The 15,168-nt window shown below is 49.2% G+C and overlaps 1 long non-coding RNA gene across 2 annotated transcripts in view; it reads left to right on the top strand.

Annotated features, from left to right (window-relative positions):
* Positions 1-15,168, top strand: part of LOC121662986 — a 38,226-nt gene that overhangs the window by 3,882 nt on the left and 19,176 nt on the right. The window contains exon 3 of one of the 2 annotated variants that reach the window (XR_006015493.1): positions 11,623-12,027. The exons of the other annotated variant lie outside the window; for it this stretch is intronic. This is a non-coding gene — a long non-coding RNA (uncharacterized LOC121662986). Of the gene's footprint in view, positions 1-11,622; positions 12,028-15,168 lie in introns of those variants that run through there. 2 annotated transcript variants of the gene reach the window in all.

The raw sequence follows: 15,168 nt of genomic DNA, 5'->3' as shown, positions 1-15,168 counted from the left end.
GTGAACTTGGAACAAACATTTGTGTTGATCAGCAGAAAATTCGGTGGTGTTAGAAGACTTAAATCCCAAGGGATTCCCTGAAACTGGTGCAGTGAGGCTGGAAGCTCAAAGGAGCACTGGAAGGGAGGACACCACAGCCCCTTGTGCCAATGGCTGAGGAGAAGGGGCAGAGATGCCTCTCCTGAGATGGAAACTCAACAATTTGGCCCCAAAACTCCCCCAAGTCTTCCCCTCCCTCCATCCCACCCCCACCATCGATGATTAAGAGCTTTTGGCTGGTAAACTTGGAACAAACATTTGTGTTTATCGGCAGAGCTGCTGAAAGAGGAAAGCGGTGGGAGCAGGTGGAGGTGGCGGGGGGAGAGGGAAAGAATTGGAAGGACACGGGGAGGAGAAGGAACAAACACCAGAAGTGAGCTTCCCCCCACACTTGAGAGCAGCTTGGCTAAAGGAGTGTTTCAGCTCCAATAAAAGGAATGGCAGAGGCTGCAGGAAGTGGAGAGGGCTGGGATGTGGTGGCAGGTCCTGGTGGGTGGAGAGGGGGTTCTGTAAAGCCCTCGGAGCATCTGTTTTCCTCTGACAATGGCCCCTGAGCCTTATGGCTGATTCTTGTGACAAAAAAAGGGCTTCAATTTCTCCCGAGCTGGATGAGCTGCGGGGTTTGGGGAGCTCACCTGTGCCCAGGTGAGGATCTGTGTGGATGAAGGAGCTGGGGGATGAAGCACCTCTGCAGGGATGGGTGTTAAGCTGGTGATGAGAACCTCTCCTGTCAGCAGAGATGAAACACCAGGGCCTCCCTAGTGAGACTGAAGGTGGGGTTTAGCCCTGAGTCCCAGCTCAAAGAAGTGTCAACACCCCTGGAAGTGACATTACAGGCAGAAATGTGGCTTTTCTCCTTCCTCCTGCCCCATCTTCGCTGCTTTCTCAGCTTAATTTCAGCACGAGACAGTCAGGAAGGAGGCTGGGAACAAGCTGGAGAGGAAAACTCTGTGGTGCTGGTGGTGCTGGGAGCCCAAGAGGCTGAAGATTTGAGGGAATATTTCAACGGTGCATTAAATCAGCCTGCAGTGAACCCGGCTTTATTTCACTCGTTGCTGCAGAGCTTGTTTGGTGCTGTTCCAAACAAATCAACAACCAAATAAAAGGCTTGGAATCCCAGAAGGATTCCGGTGGGAAAAGAGCTCTGAACCCATCCCTGCCAGCCTCAGGGCAGGGTTGGATGGGATATTGGGAAGGAATTGTTCCCTGTGAGGGTGGGGAGGGGCTGGGATGGAATTCCCAGAGAAGCTGTGGCTGCCTCTGGATCCCTGAAAGTGTCCAAGGCCAGGTTGGATGGGGCTTGGAGCACCCTGGGACAGTGGGAGATGTCCCTGCCATGGCAGGGGTGGCACTGGATGGGATTTAAGGTCCTTCCAACTCAAACCATTCCATAATTCCATAAATATCCACTATTTTGAGCTCAAACCTGCCCTGTGCAGGGGTCTGAGCCTGCTCAGTGGGATCTGGAATCTGGGGACACTGTGGCAGTGACATTGGGAATAACCCCTCTCTTGCCTTGGCAGTCTGAGTGTCCCCTCGAATCTTCAGCCTTGAGCACAACAATCCACTGAGAACGACAAAAATGCAGAGGATTGTTCTGGGCCAGCCACCCTGAGAGCAGGAATCATTATTTCCTTAACCAGATTTACTAATTATGGGGGTAATTAGAGCCACTGAGCAATGGCTGCTGCCTTTCTCCAGCCTCTTTAGATTTCGGGGGGGGTCCTGCTGATCAGTTTTAGTGTTTTCCCTCCTTTTAGCTGCAGTGGAATCTGTATCCCTGCCCTTGCAGACACACCCCAGTCTTCCCTAATTAAATCCCCTGGGAAAGCGAAAGATTCGGCAGGTGATTGTTTAAATACCCCCTAAAATTAGCAACTGTTGAAGAGAATCCTCATTTAACCTGGAAAGACAAGAGGAAATGTGATCCCATTGAATGGGAAATGGCGTAACAGAGCACACAAGGTGGAGTTCGCTGTCTTAAGTGTCAGCAGGTGTTTAGGGCCTCGAAACGGGAGCTAAATTCCTCAGAGGAGTAGTCCTGGATCTCTTTATGGGGATAAATTTCATCTCCCAGCAATGCCCGTCCTGACTGAAATAAACTGCTGGATGGAGTTGCTGTGCCTGGGAGGAACCGTTCTGGAGGGGGGATGAGCGATGCTGCAGAGATTTTTCTCCTGGTGGATTCAGTTCCGTTCATACCCTCCCAAGCACTCCAGGAAAAATGCTCCTGGTTTACATATTCCAGCCCAAAAGAGCCGAGCAGTCAGAGCTGTGCTGGGAAGTGATGGAAAACCCGGATCTGGGTATACGTTACTGCCTGCATCGCATTCCAGGACACCGGGAATTAAACACCTCACATTAATGGTCTCCCCTGACCATTAAGAGTCTCCTTCTCTCCGTTTGCTCTTTGTCATCCGGACATTTTGTCTTTTATCTCTTGGAGATGCCGTGAAAAATAAATTGTTTCTGCAAATCTCCAGAACGGAGAGCTTGGAGCCATAAAAAACCCATGGAGGAGCTTTAATTGGATCTGGGGGAAGGTTTGGGGGAATGTGCTGGAAATCAGGGGTAGGAGCTCTCAGGGAACAACCAAGGACCTGACAGAGTGGTGGATGGATGCTGGGTAAGTGAGGACAACCTGCCCTGGGCACCGTGGATCCGACCCTGGTGAGGGAAGAGAAGGGATGGAAGAGGGAAATAGCCAGGAAAGATGGAATTGCTCTGTTTTGGAGCTCAGGGTGTCCTGAAAGTGTGGCTGCCCCATCCCTGGAAGTGCCCAAGGCCAGGCTGGATGGGGCTTGGAGCACCCTGGGATAGGGGAAGGTGTCCATGGCAGAGGGTTGGAATGAGATGATCTTTAAGGTCCCTTCCCACCCAGTTCCATGATTCCATGACGCAGCCGGGCTGTATTTCCGAGCTTTCAGTTCTTTGCCTCCAAAATTGACTTTTCATCTGCAAAATTGCCCCTTGGAGGGTTTGCTCTGCCACAACAACACTTCTGGTGGTGTGACCTGTCCTTTCCTCCTTTCCAGGCTCGCTGATGGTTCTCAAAAGGATTTTTATGGGATTTGAGTTATTGGGGTTCATCAATGAAACCTGAAGGGAATTAGGGATGGAAACTGTGCTGATTCCAAAACAAATCCCCGAACTGGGGTGTGAAATCCCAGATCCCATGTGCACATCCCTGCTGCTGGTGGGTTGTTTCCAAGGGATTTTCAAAAGCGTTGTTTTTCAATTCCAACATTTATGCCTTTGTAGGTATTTTGTCTGTTGGATCGAGAACACAAAAATGTCACTTCCAAAATTTCCTCCAGCTCCTCCTTAGGAGGAATTGAATATCCTAAATCTTCCTTTAGTCCCTGAATCCTTGGCAATATCTTTCTCCCACTCAGCTGAGCGCGAGGGCTGATTCCAGAATGTTTAATAAAAAGAAAATGGCATTTCAGGCTTTGCTGATGCAACACTGCATGGAGCTGTCACTTCCCTGCTCCCTGCAAACAACCTGGGATAAAACACCCGGAATCTGGGAGCTGCAAATGGAAAATTCTTCTGGCTCCAACCCACTTCCCTTTGTTGCACCAGCAGGAGGAGTATTTCTGGAGGAGGCAGAGTGACAGATTGGCATCCCTGCCCAGGCACGTGACTCCCGATTTATCTTCCGATGGATTCCGTGGAGTCTGGAGGTGTCAAAATAAAGGAAAATAATCCCGAGCTCTTCCAAGCAGCTCCACTGTGAGGCAGCTGATTGGTGCTGTCACTTGTTACAGGGTGAGCTGCACCGACTTCTCAGGGTGGATCCGCCCGTCCTGGAGCTGAGAGGAGCTGAAATTCCACATTCCATGGGAGTTCCAGTTGTCAGATCAAAGGAGCATCTGTCAGCTCTGATTTGCTGCTGCTTCCTGAAATTTTCAAGGGCTGAATCCTCCACCATCCCCATCCAGGTGTCAGCTTTGCAACACTCTGAATCCAACCTGTTGCCTTTTGATAAATGTAGCCCAAAAAAGTTCATTTTAAATGTCAGGGAACGTGCCTGACATAGCCCAGGAAAACCGGGAAATGGGAATCATCAAAATTCCCAACCCACCCAGCTGATTTCACTCCTTGTTTGGCTTCGTTTGCCTATTTCTGCCACTTAAGAGCAGCAAAAAGCCAAGCTCGAGGCTGACAATCTCAGTTCCTTTTAATTAGGTTTAAATCCTGCAGGATTGAAGTCAATAGCTGGGAATTGTCTCCATGGCTGCAGTAAATCATTGGGAATTCGATTACTGGAAGAGACAGTCCCGAAATACAGGTTGGTGCTTGCTCTGACTCAGTAGGTGCTTAATGAGGTAAATGCAGGTGATTCTTCCATTTTCAGTGTTTCTGTGCAATTTTTTTGCATGTATTGGCCAAAAAAAATGTAAAAATTTGGGAGCTGGCCTGCTAAATACCTGAATAATAAATACTGAAGGGTTTTTTTACATTATAATAAAAACATAATATACAAATATTATAAAAAATAACCAAGTGCATGCAGAAGTTCCAAAAAAGATCAGAAGTGCATCCATTAAGAAGTTAGGGTAGCACAAATTTTGCCATTTTTCTCTGTATTTAATATTAAAAATATTAATATTAAAAATATTTAATATTAAAAGTTAAATGCCATTAAATTAAGCTTTGGAAAGTGAGCTCAAGACATCAAAGTGATGATACAGGGAGAGAATATTTTGATTGTCCTGGTCTCTGCTGTCACATCCTTCTCCTGCCCATCCTCTTGGAGAGGTAAATTCCCAAATTCTCCTTTCAATGTGTGATCTCAGCTGGCACAGGAATTGCCTATGGATGGTCAGCTTGGGTCTCTTCTTGATCTCCAAGTGGGAATTTCTCAGTGACCTTTGGCAGCGGTCAGTGTCTACTCATCCATAAAATCATGGAGTTGTTTAGCTTGGAAAAGCCCTCTGAGGTCACCGAGTCCAACCATCCCCAGCACTGCCAAGGCCACCCCAATCCATGTCCCCAAGTGCCACATCCATTGGGAAATCCCCCCAGGAATGGGGGCTGCCATGGACAGGACAACCCTTTCCATGCAGGAATTCTGCCAACATCCAACCTGACCCTCCCCTGGCACAGCTTGGAGCTGTTCCCCCTCCTCTGTCCCTTGTTGTGCCATGTGGGCATGGGTTCCTCTGCTTCCACTCCCTCCAATTCATTTCTCTGCCAGTTGCAAAAGTCCAGAAGGAATGTTTTGGGTGGAAAACCGGGATCTGAGTGGAAGAACAACACAAGCAGAAGGCTCTGGCTGATGCCAGTAAATTCCTCATCACTGTAACTTCTCCATAAACATGAGCAGAGAAGGATTCAAGGGGAAGAAAGGAGTAATTTTGAAGTGATTGAGTCAAAATTCCTTCGCACGGAATTTTTTACACGGTGCTCCTGGGAAAATCTGGCGGCAAATTTAATGGGAATGGATCCCAAACACACCAACATTTGTGTGGGTTGAACTGGAAGGGGTTTAGTGGTGGCTGCACCTCATTTCCCAGGTTAATAACGAGAGGTTGGTGTCTCACAGACTGGATTTCAGCTGGATTTGTGTGTGTGGGACACGGATACAATCCCAGGAATAAACTCCAAGGGCTGAGCCTCCCCCAGCACGAGTCAGGAGGAGCGAGACAGGAAAAGCCTGAGAGAGCAGAAGGGATGTGGATGGCAAAGGACAGGAGCGGATTTGGCATTGATTTGGGATTAGAGCTCCTGGGATTCAGCCAGCTGTGAGCCCTGATGCTGCTTTTGGGTGGAATCCCTGGAAGTGGGGGAGCAGGGTTAGGTTGGGGTCACTTCAGCCTATTAAACTTTTATAGGGGGATCCTTTCTTTTTGCTCCATTTCTGTTCCAGATGGACAAAGGGCAGGTTTAGGTGGGGTATTGGGAAGGAATTCTCATGTGTGTATCATTAGGATAAGGCTGGAGCTGCTCTGGAGCAGGGCCGGGAGAGCTGGGAATGTCCAGCCTGGAGAAAAAAAGAGCTCAGAGCCCCTTGCAGGGCCTAAAGGGGCTCCAGGAGAGCTGGAGAGGGACCTGGGACAAGGGATGGAGGGACAGGGTGAAAGGAGACAGTTTTAAACTAAAAGAGGGGAGATTTAGATGGGATATTGGGAAGAAATTCCTCCCTGTGAGGAGGTGAGGCCCTGGCACAGCTTTCTGAGGGAAGCTGAGGCTGTGCCATCCCTGGATGTCCCACTCCAGACCCTTGTCCCAAGTCCCTCCCCAGCTCTTCTGGAGCCCCTTTAGGCCCTGGAAGGTGCTCTGAGGACTCCCTGGAGAGGGCCTGGAGTGCCAGGACAAAGGGGAGCAGTTTTAAATGAAAAGAGGGGAGATTTAGATGGGATATTGGGAAGAAATTCCTCCCTGTGGGGGTGGTGAAGCTCTGGCTGCCCCAGGCCTGGACGTCCCACTCCAGTGTGTGAAACAAGGATGTTCTTCCTCATTCCTCATTAGAGACAATTCCAGGAGGGGAGGAGAGAAAGGCAAAGTGGAGCAGTGCAGCAAGGCCAGGCCTGGCTTTGTCGGCAATTTCCTTCCTTATTTCACCACACAAATAATCGAGTGTGAATATCGGGAACGTGGCGCCATTTCCCGCGGGATCCGGACCCGCCTCACCTGTTTCAGATATTTCTGTATTGGAGCTGTCAGTGTTTCCCACTCTGTCAAGGCTGAAACAACCACAGGATCCAGGGATGAAAGAGGAGACTTGAAAAGGCAAAGCGAGCAGCGTTAGGCCCATTGAATTTAAATGTGCTGGATCCAGCCCAACGTTCCGGCTCCGCTGTGTCCGTGCAGAGAGGGGAGGGGATTTAAAGCAGGCCTGGCTGAAGAGGAGGGGAATTGGAATCAGCAGAGCTTTGGGATGGGTCTGTACTCAGCTCGTTGCACTCGCAGGTGAGGAGGGAGGGAGCTGTGGCAGCAGTGCTTGGGAATGCTGGCTTAGCTGGGGAGATTCCCGTGCCTCAAACAATGGGAAAAGTGCTTCCTGGTGGGGCAGAGAGGAGGGAATGATGAAGGGAATTTGGGATTTGCCCTCGGATGGCTCTAAGAAGGGCAGCTCAGCTCTGTCCCACTGCAGGGATTGTCCTGCGGGTGTTGATGGAGCTGCTGGGCTCCAAGTGGATGTGGGTCCTGCCCGGTCTGCCAGGTGCTTCCACACACTGCGAAACATCCCGGGAAAGCTCCTCAGGGGACAGAACCTTTTATTTGTCGGTTCAGAGCTGGCAGAAAACAGGGACAGGGGAACTGTGGGACAAAGTCATCACTGGGTTAACCCCGGTGACAGAGGGTCCCTGTGAAGCGCCTCCCCGGCTGGTGTTAAAGTTCAGGACAAAAAAAAGGGATTGTAAAAGGTGCTCCAAGGGCTGGAGCACCTCTCCTCTGGAGAGAGGATGGGAGAGGTGGGAAGGTCCAGCCTGGAGAAGGGAAGGCTCCAGGGACACCTCAGAGCCCCTTGCAGGACCTGAAGGGGCTCCAGGAGAGCTGGAGAGGGACTGGGGACAAGGCATGGAGGGACAGGACACAGGGAATGGCTTCCCAGTGCCAGAGGGCAGGAATGGATGGGATATTGGGAAGGAATTCCTCCCTGGGAGGGTGGGAAGGAGCTGGGCTGGAATTCCCAGAGCAGCTGGGGCTGCCCCTGGATCCCTGGAAGTGCCCAAGGCCAGGCTGGAGCACCCTGGGACAGTGGGAGGTGTCCCTGCCCAGGGCAGGGGTGGCACTGGATGGGCTTAAATGTCCTTCCCAACCCAAACCAAGATTCCATGGTTTTATAGGACCTTCCATTCCAGGCTATTGGCCTGTGATTGGAATTTCCACGTGAGAGATTTAATAAAAGCCACCAGAGCTCATTGTGCGATTTAATAAAACCTCAGAGCCCTGGGATTAGGAAGATGCAGCCCAGAATAACCCATGGAGCTCCTGATGACTGGGAGACAATTCCTGCTCCAGCCCCACCCATGTGAGTGGGATTTCACAGCAGCTGCTGTGCTTAAGGTTTTCCTGAGGCAGAAGAAAAGGGAGGCAAAACCTTGGAATATAATTAAATCTTTTGGATCTTTATGGATTCAATTACTGAGGGAAAAACAAGGAGATTTGGGTGATACAATGTTCCCACTCAGGAATCTTTGGGGGTTTTCCAGATGATTTTTCCGTTTGTTTTGTTTTCTTTTTTTCATTTAAGGGGTTTTTTGAACAACAAGGTGTTTTTCAGAACAAGTTTTCCATCAGCTGAGGAAGGATCTTGTTTGGTGCCAGGGGAAAAACCTGCATTAGCAGGAGCAGAGCAACATTGTTTGGATGGAAATTTCTGTTCAGATTCCAACCCCGATGCTGAACAAGCCACAGTATTTGTTCTCCCTGTCTTTGCAATCCCCACGGAAAACCTCAGGGAGCTGCACGGCTCTTTCCTCTGCTGCTTACTCCTGTCTCTACTTCCAGGGAAAAGAGTCTGGGTGGGAGGTTAAACTACTCAGAGAAGCTTCCAGAGGCAAATCTTGGTAGTCCCACCGTTCCCAATCAGTTGTTATCAATCTGGGGGAAAATCACCCGGAATTAGATAAAACTCCCTCAATAATTCCCATTGCAGAGGGGGCTGGAGTTAAGGAATGACCACTCTTGGGGTTAATTTTCAGCAGGGTTTGGTTTTCTCTCCCTGCTCCCCTCAAAGCGCACTTCCAGAGCTCTTAATGACAGGAAACTTGTTGGATGGAGCCACCCCCTGTAATGAGATATTCCAGCAATTTATTCCCCACAAGATTTTATACCCAAAAAGGAGAACTTTGGGCAGCCTCGAGGGCAGCTGGGAAAACCCAGAGAGCCTCCCCGTAGACAAAAATCTCTTCACCACGGAAAATTTTCCTCCAGGATGTGTTTTTGGGGCTGTGGGAAATGGAAGCAGAATGCTGCACACTCAGAAAAGTTCATTTATTTGACAGGAGAACTCCAAATTCACCCTTCCCCTGCTTGACGCGAGCGAAAAAAAATTGGAATTTGAGGTCTTGGAGGTTATTTTAATTCAGAGCAAAAACTGTGTTTGAGGTCAGCTACCCTTTGGATTCGGTATTTGTGCAGAATATTCCTGAACTCCTCTTTCCAGGGTTCAGCAGGGATGAAGCAGCAGGGAGTGGTTTCTTTGTTCCCTTCTCCAGACCATTTTTAGCCGGATTTTACCTGGACTCTGCCTCTCCTGCTCTCCCCAAAGGCAGCAACCTCTTGGATTGGAGACCAATCCTTTTCTTTCCAGACACATGGAATGAATTCCAGCACTGCCAGTCCCTGGTTTTCTGCCTGGGGTGCTGCTCCCTGTTGTTTTAATGGACTAAAACAGAGTTTGGAACTTGCTCTCATCTCCTCTGAGCCCTGAAATCCTGGAGTTTTCCATCAGTGGAGTTTTTCCACCCCTAAAGTGATTTTCCCTCCCATCCCGAGAAATGGCAGCTCCATGGAGTCCTGCCCTGCTCCTGAGCCCAAGCTGGGATGTGGAAATTTATTTCTATTTTAAATTTGTCTCTTACTTCTGACCCTCTTTGCCTCTCAGCAGTGGGAATTTGTGAGCTCATGGAATCCTGGAATGTCCTGGGTTGGAAGGTCCATCCAGTGCCACCCCTGCCATGGGCAGCGACACCTCCCACTGTCCCAGAGTGCTCCAGCCTGGCCCTGGACACTTCCAGGGATCCAGGGGCAGCCACAGCTGCTCTGGGAATTCCAGCCCAGCCCCTCCCCACCCTCATTCCTTCCCAAGATCCCATTTCAATCTCCCCTTTCCCAGTGGGAAGCCGTTCCCTGTGTCCTGTCCCTCCAGCCCTTGTCCCCAGTCCCTCTCCAGCTCTCCTGATGTTTGAGCCTCTGATTCCAAGCAGTGCCTCCAAATGAGTAGGATCTCTTCAACTGCATGGAAAATTCTGGATTTTTCAGTTCCAGAGCACCAGGATTCCTGAGAAATTGGAATTCCAGCCTTGTGTCCTTCCGTATTTACCGAGGAGCTGAGGAATTGTAAACACGGAATGATCTTCCCTGGGACTCATTAAAACCTGGGACCGAGGTCCTGCTTTGATTTTCCTCGTCTGCACAGCAATCATTCCGATGAAACCTGACAGCAGCATTCCCAGCAGCGCTCAGCATCCTCCTCAGGATTGTTTGGTTATTTTCCAGCTAATCAAAATTAGGGATGCATCCTGGATGGATGCTGGTACCTGAGGCTCCTTTTCCTCCTCTCCTCCTGCTCCTTGTGCATTTCAACACTGCCAGGACAGGCTGGAATTGCACATTTTGCAATCAGGGCATGTTTTTCCAAGCCTTGCCAGCCTTGGAGCCCCTCTGGATTCAGGGAGGTGCAATCACACCTGGGAAATCCGAATTTCCACGGTGATAAGGCTGGAACAGGAATGGATCTGGGACAGGAATGGATCTGGAACAAAATGGATAAATCCTCGCTGGGAAGGGTTGGATCAAAGGGAGACACCTCTTCATCCACCCTGGGCTGGAGCTGGGAGATACAAAATCCCCTCCCTGACATCCTCATTCCTGAGGGGTTGTTTTGGGGCTGTTTCCACCAATAAATGGAATTTCTGGGTGTCTCATTTTGGGTTAAATTGTTGAGCCACCACCCTGGAGAAGTTTGATCCCTGCCAGGAGATTTTTTGGGAATTCCCTGGGGGTTTCTGAGTGCAGGCAAGGGCATCCCAGACTGTGGAGTCACAGAAAATGTTGGAAAAGATTCCCAAGATGATGAAGTCCAAGCGTGTGTGTGAAGACAGCTGGGATTTTAATGGGATTTTCCTGGTTTAACTCCTGATTTAAATAATCACAGAATCCCAGACTGGTTTGGGTTGGAAGGGACCTTAAATCCCACACCTCCCAGTATCCCAGGCTGCTCCAAACCCCATCCAACCTGGCCTTGGACACTTCCAGGGATCCAGGAGCTTCCCTGGGCACCCAATAACGAAGAGTCTGTGCGATGCCAACAATAAAATCCTCAGCCAGGAGGAAAAGAGAGGATTTTTTCCCATAGTTCATTAAATCCATGGCAATCCAGAGCCTTTCTGCTCCTTCCAGTGCATCCTAATAAGTCTTATAATTATCACAGAATCGGGTACAGAAAACCCTTCTGACCCAAATGAGTTCTTCACAGGTATAAAATATACAAGGCTCAGACCTGAACTCCGAGTGAGTTGCACTGGGATTCTTTCTCTCATCCTTGTGAATGTTTAAAGTTTAAAAAGTGGAGTTTAGTCCTGATTACGAAAAGAAATTGGGAATTTTCATGCTTTCAGCTGCCAACAATGGGCGCAAATGGTGTTTCCCTGTTCCATCTCCCATGGAATGAGCTGTGCACAAAGAGCCCTCAGGTATCGTTATTATCACTAATTACACACTTTGTGTTTAATGAAAGGGTCCTGTCTCCTGTCAGAGGCTTTCATGAAATGTTAATTTTTGCTCCTAATCAACTTGAAACATAAAAGCAGCAGCTCCCGAACAAATCAGTGAACTTTGTGTTTGCCCTGTGCTGCTTTGGAAGTTTTCCAAGCTCTTCCTAGCATGATCCACCTTTTCTTGCAGGCTTGGGGAGAGCAGCAGCTCAGCAGGACTCCCATAAATCCGTCACACCTGGAGCAGAGTGGAACCAATGAAATCCTTACCCTGGCTTCAGTTCGGCACCACAAATGCATTTTCCCGTGGCAGGTTTTCCTCTCAGCAGCCTGGGAAGGTGACTGCAATGAGCTCTGGAATTCTCTCCCACTAAATAAAGATGATGAAAGGCTCTGTCACGTGGAATAAGTCACCTCCCTAAATCCTGCCCCTCTCGAGCCTTTCTGAACCCGTCTCTGAGCTCCTGTGGGCCCCAAAATCTTCGGAGATCTTGGGAATTTTAAAACTATCCAGGGAATGGTTTAGGTTGGGAGGGACTTTAAAATCCCAACCCACCCCTCCCACTGTCCCAGGGGGTTCCAACCTGGCCTTGGGCACTGCCAGGGGTCCAGGGGCAGCCACAGCTGCTCTGGGAATTCCAGCCCAGCCCCTCCCCACCCTCATTCCTTCCCAAGATCCCATTTAAATCTCCCCTTTTCCACTGGGAAGCCGTTCCCTGTGTCCTGTCCCTCCATCCCTTGTCCCCAGTCCCTCTCCAGCTCTCCTTGAGCCCCTTTAGGCCCTGGAAGGGCTCTGAGCTCTCCCTGGATCCTTCTCTTCTCCCTTAGACACTTCCAGGGATGGGGCATCTTCTCTGGGAATTCCATCCCAGCCCCTCCCCACCCTCACAGGGAACAATTCCTTCCCAATCCAATCTAAACCTGCCCAAAATGGTTTTGTTTTGATTATTTGTTTGCTAATTAGCACGTAAACACCAGCCTGTGGGGAAATAGGATTGTGCCATAGAAACCAGGCCTATCCCTCAGCGTTAGGAAATTCTGTTTATCCAGGGAAAACTGAAAAACACCCCCCAGACTCCAGCTCCAGGGAGTATTCCTGGCTGGTTTTTGGGAAGTTGGTAGCTCCTCTGGCTTTGTGTTTGGCCCCATCCTCAGCTCCTTTTTGGAAGGAGCAGGAAGCAAAGACAGTTTGGGGATATCTTTGTGCTTCCCATGGTTCAGGCCCGTGGAGTTTTTATATGGATTTGGAATTCAAAGCCAAAGTGGGGAAGAAACCAACCTTTGTAATCAATTCCTCAGCATTTCCTTGGTTTGTTCCCTGCTTCCCCTTGGAAGTGGGTGTGGAGGAACACCTTTGGAGCAGGTGGAGCTGTGAGGGGCTGGGATCTGGGATAAGAGGTCAGGAAACTCCCAAACCTTTGGATAACAAAGGGGCTATGGCACAGCCAGGTGAGGGACACTGATGGATGTGGCAGGAGCTGAGGATTCGGGAAAAAAGCAAAACTTTTTTGCATGGGAGGGGATAAAAACCCAGGAATTCTTTGTTGAGGAACCTCAGAGGCACCAGCTCGGGCTGTTCCTGTGTGGCTGCACCAGGAATAAACTGATTTGAGCTGGACATCCAAGACTCTGCCTTGGGAAACCTGGGGTGGAACCGGGGAAATCTGAATGGATTTCAGCGGCCACAGTCTGGGGGTGGGAGTGTGACTGCCAGAGAATCTCAGGAATGTCAGACTGGGAAGGTTCCTAAACAACGAGACTGGTACCAGATCATGGAATCCCAGAGTGGTCTGGAAGGTTCCTTAGCAATGAGATTGGTGCCAGATCACGGAATCCTGGAATGGTTTGGAAGTTTCTTCAACAGCGAGATTGGTACCAGATGACGGAACCATGGAATCCTGGAATGGTTTGGAAGGTTCCTTAACAGCAAGACTGTACCAGATCATGGAATCATGGAGTGGTTTGGAAGGTTCCTCAACACTGAGATTGGTACCAGATCATGGAATCATGGAGTGGTCTGGAAGGTTCCTAAACAACGAGACTGGTACCAGATCGCAGAATCCTGGAGTGGTCTGGAAGGTTCCTTAGCAACAAGACTGTACCAGATCATGGAATCATGGAGTGGTTTGGAAGGTTCCTCAACAGAGAGATTGGTATCAGACCATGGAATCCTGGAATCCTGGAATGGTTTGGGTGGGAAGGGACCTTAAAGCCCATCCAGTTCCCATCCCTGCCATGGGACACCTTCCACTTTCCCAAGTTTTACACGAGCTGTTTTGAGGGAGCACCCTCTGCTAAAAACTCCGGGGTTTGGCCTATTTTAAGCCTATTTCTGCCTCTTTTAAACTATTATAAGGCTGAGTGTTGAGGGAGATCTTGGTGTAAATTAAATCCAGCCCCATTATCCATTATCACCCTCATCCTTTGCCTTTCCTGTCCCCACCTCTTTTCCCTGAATTCAAATAATTGAACAAACCTGACTTTGGGGTGGGCTTTGAGCTCCTCGTCCTCACTGGTTCCTCTCTGGCTGCTTCAATCACTCCGCCATTTGTAAACTTGGAGCGTGGATAGAGCATTTTCCGGGGAAAACTGAGGTCTGACTTTGAATTCCCGCTTTCCTGGAGCTCACATGGATTCCCGGAATGTCTCTGGGCATGGCACAGACCCTGTTTTCGATAATGCTCCTGTGACCAGAAAAACCAGAGCAGCCCTTCTGCCCCAGAAAGCAATTTAAGATTTAATTAATACTTGAGGGCCGTGCCGCTCCAGTGAAACGAGCAGGAAGGTCTCCTCATTTCAGGCCCTAAGTGTCCTACATTTGCCGCTAATTAAAGCAGAAATTTGATATTAAAAAAACAATTTTAAAAAAAGAAAATAAAAGAAGGCATCCAGATTTAAACCGAGGGCTGAGCAGCCCCTGTATTGCTTGGGTGTCTTTTATAGCTGGTGTTAAATGTAAAGTGGTGGAGCCTCGGAGATGGAAATCGGGAATGAGAACTCGGATATATTTTCTTCCCTCCTAAAAATACCTCGGTCTATGAGGAGGGTTTGCTCTGGGGTGATTAAGTGGTTCATTGGTGCCGTAATAGTTACAGAAATTCAAGGAAAACAGTGCTGGAATGAAAGGAATCTGTAGGTATTTGTGTGGCTTCTGTGTGGAAGCAGCACCTGATACCGATTTTCTTTTTTTTCCTTTTAGGTTGATTTGATTTTTAGAACTCATTTAAAAATCAAACCTGCTGTGTTCCCCTTTGTTCAGAGGTTCTCTGCTCCCACTGGGTGCATTTCACAGGGCCTGACCTGCTTCTAGGAAAGGGGTTTCAGCTTTTTTGGAATTCCCATCCTCCATCCCTCAGGGAGGATGGACAGTGTGATTCCAGAAGGGATCAGGTGTCCAAGAGTCTTCAGCTCTAAGGTTTTAAAAGGTTTGGAGAACAAATTTCCAATGGGTTTTGTAAAATCACTCCTCCAAACTTCCCCCTGTGCCACTCACGGCCACATTTCCAGGTTGTTCCACTTTGCTTGGGACGGGTTGAATTTTTATTCCTTGTTTGAATTTGGCCATTTTGATGCCTGGCCAGGAAGTGACTTTTTTAATGATGTTTTGCTCAAAATGCACAAGACCTGCTCTGTTCCCAAGTGTCTCTCCCTCCTCAATGAGCTGCTCCTCTTGTCCTGACCCAGCTTCCCATTCCCAATCCAGGGCTGAAAAATTGGGAGAACCATCCCCTCCCCC

The sequence above is a fragment of the Corvus kubaryi genome, unplaced genomic scaffold (genome assembly GCF_017639235.1).
Source record: "Corvus kubaryi isolate FWS band 111438036 unplaced genomic scaffold, C.kubaryi_AGA036_p1.0 37265, whole genome shotgun sequence".
Classification (NCBI taxonomy): domain Eukaryota; kingdom Metazoa; phylum Chordata; class Aves; order Passeriformes; family Corvidae; genus Corvus; species Corvus kubaryi.
This window is presented reverse-complemented; position numbering and strand designations above follow the sequence as displayed.